The 7960-nt window shown below is 29.1% G+C and overlaps 1 long non-coding RNA gene across 1 annotated transcript; it reads right to left on the minus strand.

Annotated features, from left to right (window-relative positions):
* Positions 1-1149: 1149 nt before the first annotated feature.
* LOC129913082 (uncharacterized) lies at positions 1150-5770 on the minus strand. The gene is made up of 2 exons (XR_008771979.1): positions 5664-5770; positions 1150-1881 (listed from the first exon to the last, which is right to left on the minus strand). It is a non-coding gene; the product is annotated as an uncharacterized LOC129913082 (long non-coding RNA).
* Between the last annotated feature and the right edge of the window lie 2190 nt (positions 5771-7960).

Consider the following 7960-nt stretch of genomic DNA (forward strand, 5'->3'; position numbering starts at 1 on the left):
TTGTATTATCATTCCAATTAATTGATTTAAGTTTTTTTTTTATAAATATATTTTATTAATATTATTATGATTATTTTTTTTTTGTAAATAAATGATTATTGTTATTATTTTATGGTAGGCAATTTGTTTGAATGTATTAAAGAAAAAAAAGTTACAAATAATTTAAACTAAAATAAAAAAAAAAAATTATTATGAGCTGAAGACAGATAGAAATTATAAATAAAATTGAATACATATATTTAAACAAAAAAAAAAACTGAAAAAGAAAGAAATGTTGATTATGACACATATAAATGCGCTGTTAAAAGAAATTAAAAATATACAAAAACAAAAAAAAAAAAAAATATATATATATTTAGATACTACTTTGAAAAGTACCTATAAACTGACAAGTAAAAAATCATAATGTTATGAATATTTACGTTTGCAAAGAATAAGTTCTTCTGTTGCTTCATATGATTTTAAAAAAAGGATAAGATTTGATTGATTCTTTGTATATTAAAATTTCGTTTTATGTATTGTTGGCACGGCGTTTAAAATTGTTTCGTGGCCTATAAGTTGTGCAATGTTTTAAATCTATTTTCTTAAAATGTGCAGCAACTTTACATAATTTATTTCGGTTTTGTCTGCTTCTCTGTGTTATATATTTTCAAAATAAAAACAAAATGTTAAGTAAATTAAAAAAAAAAAAAAAAATCATAACTTATTTTTATTTGGCGTGGTTAATCAGTAAAAATATTGAACAAATTAAGAAAAAAGTAGTTTTAAAACAAGGTTGTTTCTTATAAAATTCGTGATGAAATCGTTTTTTTTTTTGTTTTTTTTTTTTTACATTTTCAAGCATCAAGTTTTAAATATTCACTCCGAATCCGAATTCCCAAATCATCGATTTCTTTACTTTTCGCGACGAATTCATCAGTCGATTAGGTCACATAAAAATTATTACAATTATAAAAAACTTCCAAAACTTCTTCTTTTAAATTTTATTAGTATGGAGTCTTAAGAATATCTTTATATTATTTTGGATTTATTCAAAAGTTTGGAACTATTATATTTCTTTAAATTTTTGTCAGGATTGTAAAAGTGGAGTAAGGTAAGGTTTGCACTTTAGGCTTTTTGTTTTTGTTATGATACGTGAAATCGTTAAGACCAAGTCTTAGTATTGTGAGTCAAGGTGAGTCAGGTTTTCTTTTTAGATCGAACCTTTTTGATTCGAATAACTTCTTGGCTGGAGTGTTTTTTTTTTTTGTCGATTGGCTCGATTTGAGAGGGAAATAGTGATCCAATCTTTTTGGACTAATTCTTTTTTGCGATTTACCCTACTTCTAAAAACAAACTGTCTTTCTTTTGGTGATAGTCAAAGTCGACACTTCATGTTTTTAAGGCGTTGATAATATCGAAAATGGCTTAAATATGAAGAAAAAAGGCGGTGGCTTTCCATGAGACTCCTGGTACCTAATCTAAAGCGTGGAGTCGTCTCTAGACCAATGTTTGATATTTACTGATATTTAGAGGTTCGGTGTTTCTTTTTGGATCGAACGTGGTCACTTAGATTTCGGTCGTATCTGGTACGTCGATGAATTTAACTAACACCTATTCGAGCTGGCCAGTTGAATCTGTCAACGTAATGGATGTGAAGGATTTTATGGGTTACCCGGTTTATATTAATAGCAAGTAAGTTGCATTGACATTATACCCAATTTTATTACAGTTAGTTGAACATTTTTTTGTCTCTTGTCACAAAAGTGTTTTCTTCTTGTTGATTGCTGCGTTTATTTCGGGATTGGCTACTTTAATGACGATACGCAGATCTGAATGTGATCGTTGGTGAACGGATTTTGAAAACTCATGCTTTTAATTTTAACTGTTCTAAATTCGCATCTTTAAAAAAACACAGAAATAAAAGGTTTTTTTTAATTAAAAATATGTTTTTAACTTTATTAAATATGTATTAGAGAAAAATTGCACATTAGTCTAAACTCATTGCTTTAATTATAAATATACAAGATGTAAGAAATACCCACTTAGGAGCATTTGAATGGTTAAACCTGGTTCTCATTTTGAAATTCTCATAAGCTTTTACATGTAAATATTTTTTTTATATAAATTCTGTAACCGTTAAAAAAAAGAAAACTTAACTTCCAAACACATATTGGTTTTTTAATTTACATAATTTTTTTTTTTAAATTAAATTCTTACCGCCCAGCACAACATGTCAACTCGACGTTATAATAAAAACTATTGTTTAAAAAAAAAAAAAAAAAAAAAAAATTATAAATTTCCTTGTAAAGTTGTAATTCTATAAAAATATGCGTTAATGTTAAATTATTGTAGATCATTTAACGGATAATCATAATGTTTGTAAAACAAATAAAAGATACAAAATTTGCATTGTAAAAAGAAGAAAAATTAAGTCGATTGCTAGTAAGTAAAAAGATTTTCTGGCTAAATAAAAACAAAAAAAAAAAAATCAATATTTAACCAGATTTAATATTATTCACGAATTATTGTAAAACAAAAAAAAATGATATATTAAGTAAAACAAAAGCATCAATTAAATTAAAAACAGATAAATCTATATTAAAAAAATAATGACAATATTTATTGATGATACAAAAAACCACCACGTATCTCGAAATGAATACAAAATAAAATCTATATGTAAATTTAAAAAAAAAGCAAAAACAAAACAAAAAACACAATGAAATAAAACGGAATTTCAATCGTGATGAACTTTAGAAAAACCTACAGATTTTCAAAAGTAAAATGCACCGTTTATAGTATTCCATACAAAATAAAAATGAAAATTTTAGCTTAAATTATTGATATTTGCAATTATGTAACTGTTTACAATAAAATTAAATTAAAAAAAAAAATACAATGACAGACAGTAAGGAATTTTAAAATGAAAACAAAAATGCTAGTTATTATATATGTATACACCCTGAATGATAATATGTAATAGAAGAGAATATTTAAATAAATGTCTAGAAATATGTATTAAATAAGAAAACAAAATGTTATGAAAATTTTTTTAACACCAACGGGGTTAGAAATCAGGAATCTAATCTTATTGTTTTGTTTTCAAGCATTTAATGCTGCATGAATTTTCTGTCTAACCAAAATCGAATGCTTTCTTACTTACTTATAGTGACAAGCATACTTTGTATATAAAATACAACAGTTTTTTTTTTTTTTATTACCAACGTTGGAAGTTTTAAAGAGTTGTTCAACTCAGCCCCATTTTGAGTTTCACATGAACAAAATTCCACCCTTAAAAAAAACGTTTTTTTTTCTTTTTTTCCCTTATTGTGAGTTCCGGACGTTCGGAAAACAACCCGTATTTTTTCAATTAAATTTTGGTGAAAAATAAAAAAAAAACAGTTTAGGGGAAAGCTTTAATTCCCTGTGGGTGAAACTCACAATATTCCGAGCAATGATGTCCCTTATTCTACCGATAGAAGACTTTTGTCGATAGTCGATAATCGAAAATTAATTTTGGTATTGAAAAGTCTCTATTGTAAAGGATGCTTTTTTGATTTATCGTTCGAACTTTTTCGTTTTCAATTTTGCTATCGAGTCAAATCAAGGTCATAATTCACATGAGCAAATATCATTATCGAAAAAAATAGGCGTACGACTTTTATCGCATCGAAAGTTGAACGACACTTTCAATAAGAGCCGATATTAAAAGTCAAATAGCAGACGACCTACAAAATATCAAGATAATGAAGAACAAAACTATGTTTTTTTGAATCACGAGTTCGTTTCAACTATGGTTGACGGAAAATTTTAAAGGAACTAACATAAACAAAGTCTACGCGGTCATGTCTCATATGTAAATGGACACAAAAAGCTTCAATAACAATTATTGTGGATCAAATAAAGTCGAATATAATTACGATTATGGAATCTCTCCGTGTCGCTTGCTAGAATTAGAGTTGCATGGAACTTATTTTGAAACATTCGTATACTCTCCCTTCAAGCAAGAAAACTGAGTTCAGAAAAGACACTCCGACCTCAAAACGAGAAAAACAGGGTTGCACTCACACACTTGCAACTTTTTGTGTATGAACACAAAGTCGAAGGAGAAATCGTGGTAAAAAAAACCAATACATATAAAATCGGCTCCGCGGTGATTATAATTTCCATATTAATTTGAGCCGCCGTGGGACCCGTTTCGTAGTCGAGGTCGGACTCGTTTGCTTGAAGGGCTTCGACAAGAGGTAGAGGACATTGATGAATCTATCTGGACAAAGGAGGTAGAAAAATTAAGAAAATAAAAGGACCAAAAGCATTTTCACGATGAATTTGGACTTGATATGGATAAATCAGCAAGGATTTGGAAAGGCTAACGATGTAAACATTTCAGTAGAGTTTTTTTTTAACAATCAGTTGCAACTCGAATAACTGGAGTGAATGGAGAGGTTATAATGAGGCTAAAAGTTAAACTTAATATTTTGAATTGCAGGGAAGTAGCAAATGCAAAAGTATCCTGAAAAAGTATTCACATCTACTGTTCATAAAATATAAATGCATAGTCAAAATATGATTGAATACCTGTCACTACCACTTAGAGAATTGTCAGAAGAAGTACAGGAGTGAAAAAATAAAGACTTAAGATATCAAAATATTGCTACGGTCGAAGCATTCGGCAGAGTTAACCCCTATTCAACATGCTTCCAAAGCCTTCAAATCCACTTTCTTTCTTCTTTCTTCCTTAAGGCTTTTAAGAAACCAAAAAGATTAGAAAGAACGATACTCTCCTTCCCCACTCAAATTGTTTATTTTTTCCCCCACTGTGCCAATTCACTCAGATTACTTTAGAACTTTAGAAATTCATTTTTGACGGTGGTAAATTAAAATATTATTTTGTTAATCCCCTAACATAAAACTTCTTACGTCACCAAACTCTGAAATACCCTGTAATGATACAATAGAATAGATACAATTTTTGCAACAAAAAGAGTCCAAATGGGCCACTTTGCGTCTGGGAAATCGCCCGGCCAGGAGGAGGAGGAAGCTATGCAACAACGACAAGCCTCGGATATGGACGGATTTACTGATAACGAACTCTGCAAACAAAATAAAGACAGTGAATCTCGAATCTGCTCGTGGAATGTAAGGTCTCTTAAAAGAATTACTGAATAAAATGCGGAGGCCATGGACTGAAGGCAGATATAAATTGCTGCCATCCAAGATATACGAGAGAAAAATTGAGTTCTATTATAGTTTATCTATACACATCTCGAAAATTGATTTCTTAAATTCCCGCTTTTTTTGACATGTGCTTGTACTTTGTAAATTGGCATTTTAAGGAAATAATATTTCGAGAAACCCAATTTAAGCCTAGTACGCAGCTGCAGCGAAACGAACAATTTTGAACGTAACGAAAAAATACCATCGGGTATTATAGCAAAGTATATAAATAATAAAAATACAAAAATTCAAGAAAAAACATAAGAAAATAAGTTTTAAGGCAAAATAAAACAAAATTAATTTCATTCAAGATTTCGCTATCGAATTTTTATATGCAAAATTTCGTTTCGCTTCAGCTGCGTAGGTACTAGGCTTAAAGCTTTAATGTTTCTTTTTTTTAATAAAATTTATTTTTAATTAAAAATTTACATGAAGTAAAGACTTTATTTTATGAAAGTACCTACATATATATTTAAATCCATGTGCTTCAAAGTATAGAATGTATTCAGAAAATACAAAAATATTTTTTGCTGTACTGAGATTTTTTTTTGACTTACTGTAAATGACGAACATTTTGACATTTTGATATTTGTTTTAAGTTTATAAACTAATAGGCTATTGATTATGTCGAAAAAAACAGGGTAATAAGGAACTAAGACGTTCACGGGTTTTTATTGCAGGAATCGTTCAATGGGTTATAAAAGAAGATAAAACCGCGGAGTGCTATTAAATGAGAGGGTGGAAACTGAAGATAGGAATTGATTAAAATAACTTCATTTTAAAATTAATATTAAGTTTATAATTCTAGCTTTTGAAAAAAATATCAATCAAAACTGTAAGTGTTGCCGTTGTTTTTTAATAATTTTTTTTAATTTAAAGTATTTTTTTTAGAAAATTGCCCCTCCCTCCAAAACGGGGGGACATTGACCCCCCCTCCCATAGTAAACAATGATTGTATTTAACCCCTCTACAAAATCTCATTATCAGTTCTTGGTGCTTAAGTAATCGTACTTTCCCCTCAAATGTTTCTGTTTTACTTAAGTAAAACTAAAAATGCGAAAAAAAGATAGATTAAAATGGCCATACTTCGGTCAATTTTCAATGAAAAAATTTAGTGAGTAGGTACAGCATTTTGAAGGAAATTTAATCTTCTTTTTTTGTTTGGAGGAATGTTTATGTCTATCTCAACCCAAAAAAAATGTACAACTAAAAAAGCAAAAAAACTCAAAAAATCGATTTTTTTGATATTTTTTTTATGATTGTTTCGACTATTTTGGTATGGAAATTTTTTTTTTCAATTTTTAAAAAACATTATTCCAATTGGAAATTTAATTCTCTACAAAAAGTTGTATATACAATATATCAAAATTTTGCTTGGTTTACGAGGTATATTGAAAAAACCAAAAAGGGGGCTTTTGCACCCCTATCTTCAGTTTCCACCCTCTCATTTAATAGCACTCCGCGGTTTTATCTTCTTTTATAACCCATTGAACGATTCCTGCAATAAAAACCCGTGAACGTCTTAGTTCCTTTCTAAACTACATAATCAATAGCCTATAACGAAGTGTTTACGTAGCTGAATCGTATTTTTGTTTGCTGGGAGAGTAGATTTGGAAAACGGTTTTTATTATGTGGTAGGTTGTGCATTTATTAAATGGTCGAGGAATAGGCCACAAAGGTCAAATGGTTCCATTATTTTGCAAGAAAAAAAACTATGATATCTAACAAAAATGTTCTTAAAATTGTTACACATACGCCATAGTGACCGTTAAAGACTAAACTTTGAAAATATATTAATATATAATTTTATTTTTTATATTTTTTGTTTTAATAATAAAGCTATCATAAACTACGTTTTTAGAATTACCTTAGCCCAACCACCGCGAAGGGAGAGGGAGGTCAATTTTATGTTGGACTTTATTCAGTACGGAAGTATACATGTTTGAATGTTACTTTTTTCGAGATTTGAGACATTTTCTATAGGGGAGGGGAGGGGGGTGTTGGGGTAACATTTTAGGTCTAGGAAGATTGGGGCTAGTAAAAAAAAATCAAACTTTAAATAACAATCAGACATGACATTACGATAAAGAATGCGAAACAAGTTGATCCCGCAATTCTATTTGCCTCTATCTCTATTATCGGAAGCTAATGTCAAAATCCTACGTAAAGTTTCTTTCCGTAACGTCAAATGCATAAATGCGGTTGCCAGGGCTGCTGTTTTGTTCAGCTGAAACAACTGGACATAAGTAGGTACTTAGCTGCAAATTACAGTCTATTTATTCAATATTTCAAGAGCGAGTATATAAACAGACCTAATGTCATCAAAACTTTTATACATCTATGAACTAGATATTATGTAAAAACTTTTTGCGTATTTTTTTTAATTATTATTTTTGACCATGAAAATTGAACGCAGTTTCAAAAAATTATGCTACTATTTTGCTCAATATTTTCAAAGGCTGTTTTAAAAAACAATAATAAACAGACCTTATTGAAAAATACAAATTCACATAGCGACACAATGTGTGCGCTTTATTTACCATTTATTTTTCAAACAGCTGATTATATACTCGTGTTTAGACTAGGAATCTAAATATTAGCTTCATTCTTAAGACTGTATTTACCTTCATCTAAAAGTTAAAAAAAAATATTTAGAACTTGCAAATATTTGTGCATAGCACCAGCACGGGTTGAACTGACTTTAGTGTAGACAGCAAAAGTTTGAATAAGTTAAAACCAAAAAAAAAAAAACAAGAAACGA

The sequence above is a fragment of the Episyrphus balteatus genome, chromosome 3 (genome assembly GCF_945859705.1).
Source record: "Episyrphus balteatus chromosome 3, idEpiBalt1.1, whole genome shotgun sequence".
NCBI lineage: Eukaryota > Metazoa > Arthropoda > Insecta > Diptera > Syrphidae > Episyrphus > Episyrphus balteatus.